The sequence below is a fragment of the Lepus europaeus genome, chromosome 16 (genome assembly GCF_033115175.1).
Source record: "Lepus europaeus isolate LE1 chromosome 16, mLepTim1.pri, whole genome shotgun sequence".
Lineage (NCBI taxonomy): Eukaryota > Metazoa > Chordata > Mammalia > Lagomorpha > Leporidae > Lepus > Lepus europaeus.
In genome coordinates, this window is record NC_084842.1 from 50,415,275 (window position 1) to 50,431,665 (window position 16,391).

The following is a 16,391-nucleotide window of genomic DNA, read 5'->3' on the forward strand; positions in this document are numbered from 1 at the left end:
AATAAGTAAGTGATAAAACTTTTTTTCTGCTAAGTGTTGCCACCCACCCCCTTTTTGGTTTATGTTTGCGAACCGAGTTTTTCTGGACTCAGTCATGCAATGGTGGTTTACTGTGCTCGCGTCATGCATCTGTGAGAAATTCTCGGAAGACTAAAGCTATCGGAAATCTTCATCATCGTAACTTCCAAAGGTGTCAAACCTTAAACCACTGCTTGTAGTGCAAAGACCATGTTGTGGCTGGAAAAGACATTTTCTATTGTTTCATTTGGTCAGTTTAGAAAGTATTTATTGGCCACTCATTGTATTGAATGAACAACAAAACTGTTTGTTGAGTGATACCTGCCGGCTATTGTTCTAAGTTTACACTTGATTTTTATGTTACTTATATCACTTTTTAATCTTTATAAAATAGTACTTGAAGGTACTGTTCTCTTTTATCATTGAGAAAACTGCAGCTCTGATAAGTGATTGTCTATTCTAAGAAGATATTAGAGGAACGCACATATATAGAAGTGAAGCAAGGGTATTCCGGATGGAAGAAAGCATGCATATTGACCTGGGTATAGTATTTGCATAGAGCAGCGTTCAGCCTGACTGAAGCCTAGGTGATATTAAGGAGAACTAACAGTCTCATCTCTTTCATTACAATCTTGGCTCTGAGGGAAATGAACTCCTAGACTGTATCCTGTAGGCACTGGGGCACGATTGAATTACCAAGCCAGGGGGCTCTGTGATCAGAGATGTGTGTTAGGAAACAGTATTTGAGATGAATTAGAGTAGTGACAGAGAGGAGGTCAGAGACCAGTTAGAATGACCATGTGGTATCCAGGCAGTCTTTTTTTTTTTTTTAATTGTTAAGCCTACACTGCAGGCAGTGGCTTTACCTGCTATGGCACAGCGCCAGCCCCTCCATTTTTTTTTTTTTTTGAAGATTTATTTATTTATTATTCAAAAGGCAGAGATACAGAGACAGAGGCAGAGGCAGAGTGAGAGAGGTCTTCCATCTGTTGGTTTACTCCTAGATGGCTGCAACGGCCAGAGCTGTGCTGATCCGAAGTCAGGAGCTGGAGCTTCTTCTGGGTCTCCCATGTGGGTTCAGGGCCTGAGCACTTGGACCATCTTCTACTTTCCCAGGCCATAGCAAAGAGTCAGATTGGAAGTGGAGCAGCCGGGACTTGAACCAGCATCCATATTGGTTGCCGGCACTGCAAGCAGATGCTTAACCTATTAAGTCACAGCGCTGGCCCCTCTTCATATTTTTTAAAAACCTAAAAAAATTTTTTTGCCTATTTGTTAGAGAGAAAGAACACACACACATACATACACACAGAGGCAGAGACAGAGACAGAGAGACAGAGATCTTCTACCTGCTGATTCATTCTTCAAATGACCACAGCAGCCAGGGCTGGGCCTGGCTAAAGCTGGGCACTAGGAAATCCGTTCTGGTCTCCACACGGGTGGCTGAGCCCCAGGTACTTTTTCTGTTGCCTTCCTATGCACATTAGCAGGGAGCTAGATTAGAAGCAGAGCAGCCTGGACTTGAAGTCGCACTTTTATGGGATTCCTGTGTCCGAAGCAGTGGCTTAACCTCTTTGAAAGGCAGAGGGGCAGAGACAGAGAGAGGTCTTCCATCTGCTGGTTCACTCCCCAAATAGTAACAGCTGGAGCTGGGCCAGTCGGAAGCCAGGAGTCTGGAGTTTCTTCCGGATCTCCCACATGGGTACAGGGGCCCAAGGACTTGGGCCATCCTCCACAGCTTTCCCAGACCATAGCAGAGAGCTGGATTGGAAGTAGGACAGCTGGGACTCAAACCAGTGCCCATATGGAATGCTGGTATTGCAGGCAGTGGCTTTACCCATTATGCCACAGTGCAGGCCGCTGGCCCCATATTTTTAATGTAATTTAGAAACATGGCTGAAATGTATGTGCACATTTATATAATTACTTAATAACATTTTCTTACATTATTTTGAAAATTTATATAAATTTCAAAGAATACCTTTTCTAGTAAACCAAAATTTAGTTAACTGCATATTTCAGACATAGTTTTTTTCTAATTTTTAATTATAATTAATGTAAAACATTTGTTTATAGAATTGTCTGCATGTTGAATATTCAAAAGTGGAGTGAGTCACTGGCTGTGAGCATTTTAAAGATTCTTGTTACAAATTGGTAAATTGCTTTTCTGAATAGTTATCAAATATATACCTCCTCTAGCAACGCACAGTTATGCCTTTCTAGCTGTACTTCCACCAGCAACTGAATTATAAGATCACTAGAGTATGGGTTTTTCAGTTTTATTTACTAATATATACAGAGCTGGTGCATGCTGGGCACTCCAGATGTGTTGAATTGCTACTGTTAGCCATGACAAGGGTTTTTCTGAAGGATGAAAAAATAATTTGCTATTTGGTTTCATTTTTCAGGGAAGTAATTTTGTTATGATACTAACCATATAGCAGTTTATAGTTTTTTTAAAAAATATATTTATTTATTTGAAAGTCAGAGTTACACAGAGAGAAGGAGAAGCAGAGAGAGAGAGAAAAAGAGAGAGGCATTCCATCTGCTGGTTCACTCCCCAGATGGCTGCAACAGCCAGAGCTGTGCTGATCCGAAGCCAGAAGCCAGGAGCTTCTTCTGTGTCTCCAACGTGGGTGCAGGGGCCCAAGGACTTGGGCCATCTTCCACTGCTTTCCCAGGCCATAGCAGAGAGCTGGATCGGAAGTGCAGCAGGTGGGATTTGAACCGGCTTCCATGTGGGATGCCAGCACTGCAGGCAGTGGCTTTACGTAGCTATGCCATAGTGCTGGCACCAGCAGTTTATGTTTTTTTATGAAAGCAAGATGAAAGAGTAAGAATCAAATGCATTTCCTTCTTTTTCTTGTCTTAATCTTCCAGCTTTCAGCATTTCATATTCTGCTTCATCCACGGGGAATCACAGCTGCTTTGCACCAGAGTGCCCACTTGAGTGCCTATCAAGTACAAGCTGCAGACTGAAAAGGCTTCTAGATGGATCCTTTCCAAATTCGATGTCTTTTCTACAAACTTTGTGCCTCATCAACCATTTCTAAGTGGTAAGGATGTATACTTTTTTTTTTTTAAGAAGAATAATAGAATATAAATTTGTATTTCCTTTTCTTAAGCCTTTTCTTTTTACATACAAGTTAATTTCTGTAATTTGTTGGCTGATTTTTTTCTAAATCACTTTGAAAAGTAGTAACATTGAATTATTTGAGGTGTTGAACCATTCTTTATGTATCACATTTCTGAGTGCAGTATAATATGTAATATTTATAAAGAATCAATAATGAAAATGCGTGAACAACTTTATGTGTGTATACTTTGTGCTTTATATGTTCTGTATAATCCCTTATTGTGAGGCTGAGTTAGTTTATCCTGTTACTGTCTTTTCCTGTCTATTTAGGTATTTTGAGCCCAGTGAGACAAGAACATCCTTTTACTTCCTGGTGATTGCAAATTATGTACACGTTTATGGAGATAATAACAGAGGTGTGTAATGCCAGCTCTTCTTTTTATAGCATGGCATTAGTGTGTTCTTCCACATTCTAACAGGTTTTCTGGAAGCATAGATGCCAGTTAGCTAACAACTTTCTGAACATCTCTGAGGTGTACTCAGAATATATTTGGGAGGGCTAGATACAGAAGGAAAACTGAGCAGAATGAGCTGCTGAAAAGGAAGATCTTTCACATGAAATGACTGAAGTTGGCTCATTTTGAGCCAGTCAGTCAAAAGACATTCATAAAATGTCTGCTATTTATGAATGAAAACTTGTGGTAATACATAGTGTATTAGAAGTTAGTCACCAAATGGAAATCACAGTGATGGATGAGGCCAAGAGGCTGGTAGGGATAGGAAGGAATGAATGGGGTGCATTTTAGCTTGCATTCTAATCATTAATTGCATGGTATTCTTGAGAGCAAGTAGATTCGCGTTTTCTTACCTATGCAGTAAAGGAATTAGACTAGGGGTGAGGAACATCCGGCCCATGGGCCATATAAGGCCTGCAGAATCATTTGATCTGGCCCTGCCAAGACAACCACAGGCAGGACTTAAAACTCAGTAAGTCTATAACAGGCTAATTTTTAAGTTAGTAATTGTGTATGGTCCATGAGTGATGTTATAAATATGCAAATGACCCTTGGCAGAAAAAAGGTTCCTCATCCCTGAATTAGACTAATGATTTGTAAGGCTTTTTGATGTTTTCATACAACTAACACTTTATCATAGTAATGAATAAATTGATAGATTTTGGGATTTTTTTTTTTGGGGGGGGAGAGGTGGGAGATAACATTTCTTTCCCTCTATTTCATAAGACCATTTTTGTTCTGTTTTCATTAAATTATGGGTCAAGAATAAGGAGCAGTTCTATGATCAGGACATTTTCCATTAGTCCTTTAGTTTTGAAGTTGATGTCTTTCTTTTATCCTTTTCATTCTACTTACTTAATCTGTTCTCTTGGTCTCAGGATTTTCCTTCCTTGATTCAAATGTTCCCTTTCTGGCCACTCTTGTGAAGTATTGACAGCTCTTACCCAGCTTTCTTGACCTTTCCAAGATCCATTATCTTCGCCCTAGTAATTTTCCAGTGAATGTCCACATAGACCAGTAGTTCTAATCTTAGGACCTTTAAAAAAGTATGCAGAAACCTTCTGAAACAACTCTGGAGAATGGTCTGGTTCTTTGGTGGGTAGCTGAAACCAACTACCAGTTGATTTTCAGCATTAGTTTAACAGTTCTGGAACCCCAAAATTCTACTTCTCACTCCCCATCACTTCTTTTTTTTTCTTTAAGATTTGTTTTAGGCCAGTGCCACGGCTCACTTGGCTAATCCTCCACCTGTGGCGCCAGTACCCTGAGTTCTAGTCCTGGTTGGGGCGCCCGATTCTGTCCTGGTTGCTCCTCTTCCATTCCAGTCCAGCTCTCTGCTGTGGCTGGGAAGGCAGTGGAGGATGGCCCAAGTCTTTGGGCCCTGCACCCGTATGGGAGACCAGGAGGAAGCACCTGGCTCCTGGCTTTGGATCAGCACAGTGCACCAGCCATAGCAGCCATTTGGGGAGTGAACCAACAGAAGGAAGACCTTTCTCTCTGTCTCTCTCTCACTGTCCACTCTGCCTGTCTAAAAAAAAAAAAAAAAAAAAAAAAAAATTTATTTTATTTATTTGAAAGACAGTTACAGAAAGAGGTCTTCTATCCACCGGTTCACTCCCCAAGTGGCCGCAACGGCCGGAGCTGTGCCAAGAGCCAGGAGTCAGGAGCTTTTTCCTGGTCTTCGAAGCAGGTGCAGGGGCCCAAGTACTTGGGCTATCTTCCACTGCTTTCCCATGCCATAGTGAGAGCTGGATTGGATGTGGAGTAGACGGGACTCAAACCGGGCCTATATGGGATGCCAGCATTGCAGGCAGTGGCTATTACCCGCTACGCCACAGTGCCGGCCCCCTCCCCATCACTTCTTGATTACATGATTTATGTGTGTGTATGTGTGTGTGCCTGAAGAAAAAATTTTTGTCTTATATAAAATTTTTGTTATGGAAAATATAAATATATAAAAGTAAACAGACTGGTATAGTGAATCTCTGTATATTCATCACACAGGTTCAAAAATTATCAAGTCACAGCCACCTTTCTTCCCCCTCTTGTATTATTTTAAAGCAAATGCTAGGTATCACATGACTTACTTGTATTTCAGTATGTATCCTTAAGACCTCTTAAAAAAAATCCTGAACTTTTAAATATCTGTTTCTGAGGGACCAAAATAGAGACAGAGTTCCCATCTGCTGGTTCACTCCCTAAGTGCCCACAGTGACCAGGCCAGGCTGGGATCAGGCTGGGAAAACACTTTAGATCTCCTGTGTGGGTGACAGGAACCCAACTCCCTGAGCTACACTGCTGCCTCCCGGGGTGTGTTAGTAAGAAGATGGAGGTGGGAGCTGGAGGTGTGTCGAACACAGGTAGTCTGATGTGGGATGTGGGCATCTTAACTGCTGGCCCAAAGCCATGTCCCTCAACACATCCTTTTAAAAAATATATTATTACTCTTCAAGAAAAAGCAAGAGCAATTTCAGTAGTATCAAATATTTTCTCAGTATTCTAATTTTCTCATGTATGTTGAAAGGAGTTTGATTGAATCAGGACTGAGCTAAGCCTCTTCCATTGCGATTAATTTTTCTCTTAAATTTCCTCCCTTTCCTGTCTCTGTCTTTTTCAGGCCCTGGTCTCTTTATCCCTCCTTCTTCCTCACCTTCTCTCCATTTGTTGTTAAAATTTATTTGGTCAACAAATCAATCAGATCCTTGTCCTACAGCTGTGCATGTGCCTGATTGTGTTCTATGAGGTGATTAATATGATCCGTCTTTTATTAGGTGGTAGTTGGATCTAGACACTTGGTTGTATTCAGATTTGTTTTCATTTGGCAAGTGTGTTTCTTTTGGCAAATGTCTGTTTAGTGCACCCAACATCTAGTTTATGTCTTTCTGTGCTGATAGTAGGTGTCCAATGCTTAGATGAAGGGTTGGCAAATTTTTTCCATAAGAAAACAAGTGGTATAGATATTAGGCTTGGTGGGCTATCTGGTCTCCTTTGTCACAACTAGTCAACTGCTGATGCAATGAGAAATTAGCCATAGACAAAGCATGTAAATGTATGAATGTGGATGTATTCCAATAAAACTATTTACAAAAACAAGTGGTAGATATTCTTCTTTAGGTTTTTGGAATCACTAGGAATTGCAAAGTGGTGATATCTTAATATGGCAATTCCTTTTTACTCTATTAGCTCTGAAGTAATCTGTGAAGAGCTACTGCTCCTGATGCACTTTGTCAACGTGTAATAAAGCTTCTTTGATATCTTTTTTGTTATCTATTATGACAAGGTGTTCCAGGCTTAGCATGTACATTTCTTCCCCAAACCTGGTATCAAAAATTTTTTCCAAGGAGACTTGATTCCTTTTATTGAGAAATGGGATTTAAAGATGACAGTATGGGCTCAAAGGTTCTTATGCTAATGGGTTGATCTATTTTTTTTTAAGGTCTTTTCAGTAGTCAAGGCTAGGAAAAAAATTTTTAAAGAGTAACTTATGAGTTGATATTGAAACTTCCAATTCAGTTTCAACTTTTTCTTTTTTTTTTAAACATTCATACCTTTCTCAGCTGAGAGTCCTGAGTCATAATTATACAAGAGTAATAAAAATTAGCACATTAAATATTTACTCATTTATAGTGCCCTAATACATAATAGTATCAGAATAGCAATAACAACAAAAGTTTTGTCTATCTGGTCTTTTTTGCTTAATCTGTGAATATGCACACATGTTGTATCAAACAGTAGCTTTTTCATTGCTGTGTAGTATTCCATTGTGTCCATTATCATTGCTTATTTATTCATTCTCCCACTCATGTGTTGGAGTTACTTCAGTTTGGAAACTTATGAATAAAGTTGTTATGCACACTCTTGTTGTTCATGTCTTTTAGTGTACACACACATATAGTTTTCTCTTGGATGTATACTCAGGAATGGAATTTGCAGTTCTCTTTTACATTAATATATGTATGTATGTATGTATACACACACACACACACACACATATATATAAAGATTTATTTATTTATTTGAAAGGCAGAAACTTGGAAAAGCAAAGGCAGAGAAAGAGAGATCCTCTATCCACTGGTTCACTCCCCAAATGGCTGCAATGACCAGGGCTGTACCATACTGAAGTCAGAAGCCAGGAGATTCATAGGGGTCTCCCACATCGGTGCAGGGGTCCAAGCACTTGGGCCATCCTCCACTGCTTTCCCAGGCACACCAGCGGGAAGCTGGATTGGAAGTGGAGCAACTGGGACTTGAACTGGGGCCTATATGGGATGCCAGCACTGCAGGCGGGGTGGCTCAACCTGCTATGCCATAGTGCAGGCCCCTACAGTTCTCTTTTGAACTTAGAGCATATTGCCTATAACTGTAGACAAATCACTTTGTGTGGGACCATTGTTGTGGCACAGTGCGTTAGCCCACCATTTGCAACACTGATTTGAGCCCCGGCTGCTCTACTTCTGCTTGAGCTTCCTGCTAATACGCCTGGAAAACAGTGGAGGACGATCCAAGTACTTGGGCCCTTGCCACCTATATAGGAGAGCCAGATGGAGTTCTGGGCTTCTGTCTTTGACCTGGTCCAGCCTCCAGCCATTGAGGACATTTGGAGAGTGAACAAGCAAGTGGAAGATATCTCTCTCTGTCTCTCTCTCCACTTATTTCTGTGTAACTCTTCTTTTCAATAAATAAATGTTTTTTAATTGATGTAATAAAATGTACATAATATGAAATTTATCACTTTAAAAAACCTTTTTTTTTAACTTTTATTTTGACAGGCAGAGTGGCTAGTGAGAGAGAGAAAGGCAGAGAGAAAGGTCTTCCTTTTGCCGTTGGTTCACCCTCCAATGGCCGCCGTGGCTAGCGCGCTGCGGCCGGCGCACCGCGCTGTTCCGAAGGCAGGAGCCAGGTGCTTATCCTGGTCTCCCGTGGGGTGCAGGACCCAACCACTTGGGCCATCCTCCACTGCCCTCCTGGGCCACAGCAGAGAGCTGGCCTGGAAGAGTGGCAACCGGGACAGAATCCGGCGCCCCAACCGGGACTAGAACCCTGTGTGCCGGCGCCACTAGGCGGAGGATTAGCCTGTTGAGCCACGGCGCCGGCCTAAAAAACCCTTTTTTTAAGAAGATTTATTTTAATTATTTGAAAGATGGAGTTAAAGAGAGAGGTAAAGAGAGAGAGAGGGCTGGCGCCATGGGCTCACTTGGCTAATCCTCTGCCTGTGGCGCTGGCACCCCAGGTTCTAGTCCCGGTTGGGGTGCCTGATTCTGTCCCAGTTGCTCCTTTTCCAGTCCAGCTCTCTGCTGTGGCCCAGGAGGGCAGTGGAGGATGGCCCAAGTGCTTGGGTCCTGCACCCGCATGGGAGACCAGGAGAAAGCACCTGGTTCCGGCTTTGGATCAGCGCAGACATTTGGGGGGTGAACCAACGGAAAGGAAGACCTTTCTCTCTTTATCTCTCTCACTGTCTAACTCGACCTGTCCAAAAAAAAAAAAAAGAGAGAGTGAGAGAGAGGAGAGGGTGTTGCATCTGCTGGTTCACTCCCCAGTTGACAAAAAATGGCCAGAGCTGTGTTGATCCAAAGCCAAGAGCCAGGAGCTTCTTCCAGGTCTCCCATGTGGGTGCAGGAGCCCAAGGAGTTGGGCCATCTTTTTACTGCTTTCCCAGGCCATAGCAGAGAGCTGGATCTGAAGTGGAGCAGTGGGGACATGAACTGGTAGCCATATGGATGCTGCCACAGTGCTGGCCCCCACTTCAACCATTTTTAAGTGTACAATTTGTTTGAATGAAGTATATTCACATTGTTGTACCATTGTCTCCCTCCTCCATCTCCAGGACTTTTTCATTTCCCCAAAATGAAACTCTATACCCATTAAATAATAATTTCCCATTCCTGCCTTCCCCCAGCACTGATAGCCACCCTTTTTTAAAATTTATTTGCAAGTCAGAGTTACACAGAGAGAGGAGAGGCAGAGAATGAGAGAGAGAGAGAGAGAGAGAGAAAGAGAGAGAGAGAGAGAAAGAGAGAGAAAAAGAGAGAAAGAGAGAGAGGTCTTCTATCTGATGGTTCCTCCCCAATTGGCCGCAATGGCCGGAGCTGCGCTGATCTGAAGCCAGGAGCCAGGAGCTTCTTCTGGGTCTCCCACGTGGGTGTAGGGGCCCAAAGAGTTGGGCCATCTTCCACTGCTTACCCAGGCCATAGCAGAGAGCTGGATCAGAAGTGGAGCTGCCACATCTCGAGCCGGCGCCTCAAGCCAGGGCGTTAACCCGCTGTGCCACAGCACTGGCCCCATGACAGCCACTCTTGTACATTCTGTCTCCATGAGTTTTACTCCTAGTAGCTACAAGCAAAATCATACAGATATAGTATTTACCCTTTTGTAACTGGCTTATTTCACTTAGCATAATGTCTTCAAGGTCATCCATGTGGTGGCATGTGCCAGAGTTCTCTTCTTTTTAAGGTTAGAAAATATTCTTCTGTGTATACATACTATATTTTGTTTATCCATTCATCCACTGATGGACACTTGAGTTGCTTTCACCCTTTGGCTACTGCAAACAATGATGTTGTGAACATTGGCATTTTGCTGTATGCTGTTGCTTGTGTCAAGTCTCTAAATCTAATCCAATACCAAGAGGTGGGGATCATTGAGACCCCTTTTACAGAGACCATACTGTTTAAGTCAGTCTTAATAGTTGTTTTGTAGGGAATGGGTATTTAGTGGTAAAGATGCCTGCTCCCCATATCCAAGTACATATCTTCAGTTCCTGGCTCACAATCCTAACTCTAGCTTCCTGCTAATGCAGTACCTCTGGTGGGCGGTAGGAGGCTTAAGTGACTTAAGTTCCTGCCACTCATGTGAGAGACCTGGATTATGTTGTTGGCCTTACCCCAGCCCTGACCTTTGTTGAGCATTTGGGGAATGAACCAGCAGATAGGAGTACAGTTTCCCTCTGTCTCTCTCCTGCCTCTCAATACAATTGAAAAAAGTTTTTTTTAAATTAAAAAGATTGTTTTCAGGGTAGTTTTGCCACTGATGGGATATATGCTTAATTTCCTTTATTTTTGATATTTAATAACTAAAAATGTGATTTTAAAAATTTAAAATTTTCGGGGCTGTGCTGTGGCACAGCGGGTTAACGCCCTGGTCTGAAGCACTGGCATCCCATATGGGTGCTGGTTTGAGTCCTGGCTGCTCCACTTCCCATCCAGCTCTCTGCTATGGCCTGGGAAAGCAGTAGAAGATGGCCCAAGTCGTTGGACCCCTGCATCTGCGTGGGAGACCCGGAAGAATCTCCTGGCTCCTGGCTTCAGATTAGCACAGCTTTGGCTGTTGTGGCCAATTGGGAGTGAACCATCGGATGGAAGACCTCTCTCTGTCTCTGCCTCTCCTCTCTGTGTAACTTTGACTTTCAAATAAATAAATACATCTTTAAAAAATTTTAAGATTTTCATTCTACTTGAAAGTCAGACAGGGAGATAGAGAAAGAACTCCTTTCCATTGGTTCTCTTCCCAGATGTACACAGCAGCCAATGCTGGGTCAGGCTGAAGCCAGGAAATGGAATTTCTTCCAAGTCTCCCACATGAAGACAGGGATCCAAGTACTTGAGCCCTCACCTGCTACCTCCAGGGTGCACATTAGCAGGAAGCCTGATTGGAAGTGGAATGCCTCAGAGTTAAACTTAGGCCCTGCAATACAGGTTGTAAACATCCCAAGAGGCTACTTAACCCCATACCGAACACCTACCTTTTAATTTTGTTTTAAAAGCATGTGTAATGGTTTCATGGTTATAAAATCAAATCCACAAAACATGGTATAAGGTTTTCTTTTCTCCCTCCTTTTATACATTGTCTTATTCTAAAAACTCCAGTTTATTTACTTTTTAAATATAAACAGGCTATGTTTTCAGTCTCTCTTTTATATAAATGGTAGAATACCATATACCTTGCTTTTTTTTCATTCTTCAGTATATTAGTCATTTCTTTTTATAGCTACACAAGATCCCATTGGGTGGAAAAAAAAAGACCCCATTGGGTAGATGTGCCATAGTTCAGTTAATTAGTTCCCATTGGTTGGGGGTTTGGGTTATTTCTAATCTTTTGCTAGTATAAGTAATAGGTGGTGAATAACCTTGTGGATATATATGCCTTTATATTGTGACATTGAGTAAGATCTGGGACAGATTCCTAGAAGTGGAAATGCAGAGTTAAAAGGTAAATGTGTATGCAGTTTTACTAGATTTGCCAGATTTGTCCTCATATGCATTGTACTTTTTGTGGTCCTACCAGTAATGAATGAGAGTGCCTATTTGTCCATATGTATCCTTGTTATCAGAATATGTTGTCAAACTTATGGAGTTACTGACAGATGGAATGTCGTCGTAGTGTTGGTTTTCATCTGATGATGAGTGAGATTGAAATTTTTTTTCTATTTGTAAGAGGCATTTTCATTTCTTGTTTTGTTAACTGTCCATTTCTTTAACCTTCCTTTCTGTAGGTTTGTTGCTTTTTCCTGTTTTATAAAACTCTATGCATTAGGAATATCAGCCTGTTGTCTATTAGTTTTCTTTTTCCTGACAGTTCAGTAAAGTTATTCCTTAATCTGATCTCAACCTCCCTTGTTTTCTCTCATCGTTTCCCATTGATACTACATTCATTCTTGTGTCTAAATGATCATTTGCTATTTGATAACTCTGCTTACATACATCAGACTATCCCACTATTTCTTCCAGCTCAACATGTCCCAGATAGAGTTTGACTTAATCCAAAACCCTGATGTTCTTGTATTTCCTATGGCATTACCCTATTCTCAGTTGAGAAATTGAAGTGACCCTTTGTGGGTCTGTTTATTATTAATTCAACAAGCATTTATTGAGCACCTGCCAGGTTTCATGTACTGGGATAGGCACTAGGTAACTAATAGTCCTAGCCCTTAAGGAAATGTCTTATGAGAGTTGATAGTAAATAAACCCATATGTAAATGCATGGGTTTCAAGAGTGAATTTAAGAACCCATTATTTGGCTGGAGAGGTTAAGGGTTGCCTCTTGGTATGAATGACATTAAAACTGAGATTTGAAGGATAGTTACAGTTACTCTACTGGAAGGAAAATCAGGTGCCAGTTTCTAGACATAGGAAACAGTATGTGTAGGATCTTGAGGCAGGAAAGAAGGTGAACTTAAAAACATTTTTAATTTGAGATGCAGGGGAGAGAGGGGAAGAGAAGGGCTGGAGGGAGAGATATTACTTTACAAATTTATCTCTTGACTAGTCAAATAAAAAAGTTGATCCCCCTGTGGTTTAGCTCCTGTCCCGCTTCCATTTAACTTCAAAAGATAGCTTTTAGAAATCACGGGTCTGTGTATATCATTTCCTTTCTCACAAGCTCATGGTAGCTGCTTCATTGAGATGATGAGATCCCACCTGTGACTGAAGGCTTTCTCCTTTTCTTAGGCTTCGAGGACTGATCTCCTGAGACTGCTTTCTTTTAGACAACTAAGGCTACTGTTTTCCCATCCCCTTTCTTAGCTCATCTTTCATTATGACATCTCTTCCTCTGTTTCTGTTGTTTCCTATTGGCTCTGCTCAAATCATAACCATTCCCCTAATTCTGTTCAGAATTAACTAGGGTAGTCTGATTCTTTTTTTAAAAATGTGTACACCCTATTTCCCTTTGTTGATATCTCAACCCTAAGATCTATTACACTCTGTTTTGTATTAGAAATATTCATGTAAGTTTTTAGAGTGCAAAGAATTGTGTATTTTTCATTTTCTTTCTTTCTTTTCCAGATTTATTTTTATTTATTAGAAAGGCACCATCAGAGAGAGAGAGAGAAAATCTTCCATCTGCTGGTTTACTCCCCGAGTGGCTGCAGTGGCTAAGGATGTGTGCCAGGTTGAAGCCAGGAGCTAGGAGCTTCTTCTGGGTCTCCTACATGGGTGCAGGGGCCCAAGCACTTGGGCCATCTTCTGCTGCTTTCCCAGGCCACAGCAGAGAGCTGGATTGGAAATGAAACAGCTGGGATTTCAACCAGTGCCCATGGGAGACGCTGACATTGCAGGCAATGGCTTTATCCATTTTGCCACAATGCCAGCTCCATATTTTTCATTTTCATAACTGAGAGGAACTCAATAGATATTTGTTCATTTGGATTGTATGGTTTTAAGGAGGATTTCATGTGGAGAATCAGTCATTGAAATCTCTTATGAAAGAGGAAAGTCTCAAGGAGAATTTACAAATAACTTGAACAGAACTTTCAGGAAATGACCTCATTTAGAGAAGGAAAAAAATCCTACTTGCCTTTTTAAGCAGTCTTTACAGTTCATTGCACATCAAATAATAATGATATTCTTTACACTAACTTGACAAAAGTACATATTTATATAAGAACCAATTTTAATGACACTGGATATAATGGGATATTTAGAGCATTAAATATTAGATTTTCATGGCGATGGAAAGTAGCCAATGAAATCATAAATATGTAACATATTTAAATGCACTTCTGCTTTCTCCTGTAATATCTTGTGGACTAATTGTCCACATGTCTAACTTTTTAGCACGTATCTTTCTAGGTTAAATCTAATAATCTGGGGCTGGTGCTATGGTGTAGCAAGTAGCTGTGGCGTAGCACTGCCAGCATTCCGTATGGGCACCACTTTTAGTCCTGGCTGCTCTACTTCCTATCCAGCTCTCTGCTATGGCCTGGGAAAGCAGTAGAAGATGCCCCAAGTATTTGGATCCCTGTACCCACATGGGAGATCTGGAAGAAGCTCCTGGCTCCTGGCTTTGGACTGGTACAGCTCTGGCCATTGCAGCCGTCGGGGAGTAAACCATCAGATGAAAGACCTCTTTCTCTCTCTCTCTCTGCCTCTTTGTAACTCTGCATTTTAAATAAATAAATAAATCTTTTAAAAAATAAATTAAAAAATAAAAAAGTTTACTTAAGTGTAATAGACTGGATTGACAAAGATCAGTATACTTGATTCTCATACTTTATACATCAGGGCCAACTATTATGTTTCTTTTGTCACATAAAGGGCACTGTCATTTGCTTCCTGCTGTTTGTAAAATGGGTTTGTGTACTTCATCTTTTTGTAACCCTTGCAGGTTTCCCTGTTTCCTTCTGTTGTCCTAGCCCTCTTTCCCCTCCTTCCTTACCTTTCTACCTTTCTGTCTATGGATGAGGTTAAGTCACTTTGTCTAAATTTCTATAGCTTAGTGTTATATAACTGTATTTATACCTTGTACAGTCTTCTCAGGGGGTCATTTCTCTGAAATTATAAAGGAAATAGGATTTTTATAAAATTTGTATTACATGTGACTTTTTAGATACTAATCTAACTTTCAAGTCTCTTTAGATCACCTTTTGAATTAAATGACTATTTTGTCTCCTAAAATATATTGATGCAATGAAAGAGTTGGGTGATTATAGTAACTTTAGTTCCATACTGAATGTGCTTTGTTTTGTTATTTGAAATTCAGTAGGGGGGCCGACATTTGGTACAGCAGTTGAACTGCCACCTGCAAATGCTGGCAGCCCATGTAGCTGCCAGTTTGAGTTGGCTGCTCAGCTTCTGATTTAGCTCCCTGCCAATGTATCTGGGAAAGCAAAGGAAGATGACTTAAGTTCTTGGTTCCCTGCATCCATTTGGGAGACCCAGATGAGGTTCCGGCTCCTAGTTTCTACTTTGCCTAGCCCTGGCAGTTGAGGCCATTTGGGAAGTGAACCAGTGAATGACAGATCTCTCTGTGTCTCTCTCTTTCTCTGTAACTCTGCCTTTCAAATAAATAACTACAACTAAAATAAATAAATAATTAAATTCAGGTGAGACTAACCATTTTAAATCTATTTAAAAAGCAATTTTCCTGAAGTCACATTTGATGATTTGGGTATTTCAACAATATTAACTAATAAAAATATTTTAGTTTTATTATTTTAAGATAAAAATATCCTAATGGAAATTTTAAATTATCTTAAGATTAAATTAAGACATTGAGTCTCAGTTTCTAGAGTATGATTTTTTAAAAAATTACTTTGAAGCATTAACTAGGGCAGTTGCTTTAGGTGAGAATATGATCTTCAATCACAATGCTATTAGTTTAGAGTGATGAAAGTTTTTATTTTTAAAACTGCAGGTCTATAAAACCAAAAATATTCCATGTAGCTCATGGTTTGACAGGTTTATGAAAGGCTTAAAAGATAAAATTATCATAAGTGAAATATTGCATTGCACATGGGATTTATATAACTAGTAGTGATGGTGACAAAAGCTGCTGAGGGGGGGAATGACTCAGTTCTTTGTCCTCTGCATGCCTCATCTTCTTCCCTTTCTGAAGTCCTATGTGAGTGTTACAGCTTTAGGTACTGAAGCCTGATATATTAAAAGATAAGCTTGGGTTTTTGTTTGCTAACTAGTTTTGTACTGTGTTGGAATTTTCTGTCACGTTCTCTTAGTGAGCATGGCCTTAGAGCTGGATGAGTCAGACTGAATTCTTTAAGGTCGTAGACTGTGTCTTAGTCATTATTTGTGTCCCTTACTAGTGTAAGGCTTGATACACAGTTGGACTCATTTATTTATTATACTGGACCTGGCATTTTTCTAGAAAGCTTGATTTTTTTTTTCGTCTTTTAACTTTACTCCAGTAAGTCTTCTAGTTAGTGTTTACATGTAGCCTGAATATGATTTAAACGCATATTATACATTTTAAAGTTTGTAACAAGAAGAGGAGCATAACCTAGATTGGGAAATTAGAAGACATTCAAAGGTGTTGTACAGGTGACCCTGAAC

The 16,391-nt window shown here is 40.6% G+C and overlaps 1 protein-coding gene across 5 annotated transcripts in view; it reads left to right on the plus strand.

Moving 5' to 3' along the window:
* FRYL (FRY like transcription coactivator) overlaps positions 1-16,391 on the plus strand; it is a 302,188-nt gene that overhangs the window by 54,678 nt on the left and 231,119 nt on the right. For 4 of the 5 annotated variants that reach the window (XM_062213674.1, XM_062213678.1, XM_062213676.1 and 1 more), the window contains exon 2: positions 2,899-3,074. The exons of the other annotated variant lie outside the window; for it this stretch is intronic. The gene's annotated coding sequence lies outside the window, so the exon portion shown is untranslated. The remainder of the gene's footprint in view (positions 1-2,898; positions 3,075-16,391) is intronic. 5 annotated transcript variants of the gene reach the window in all.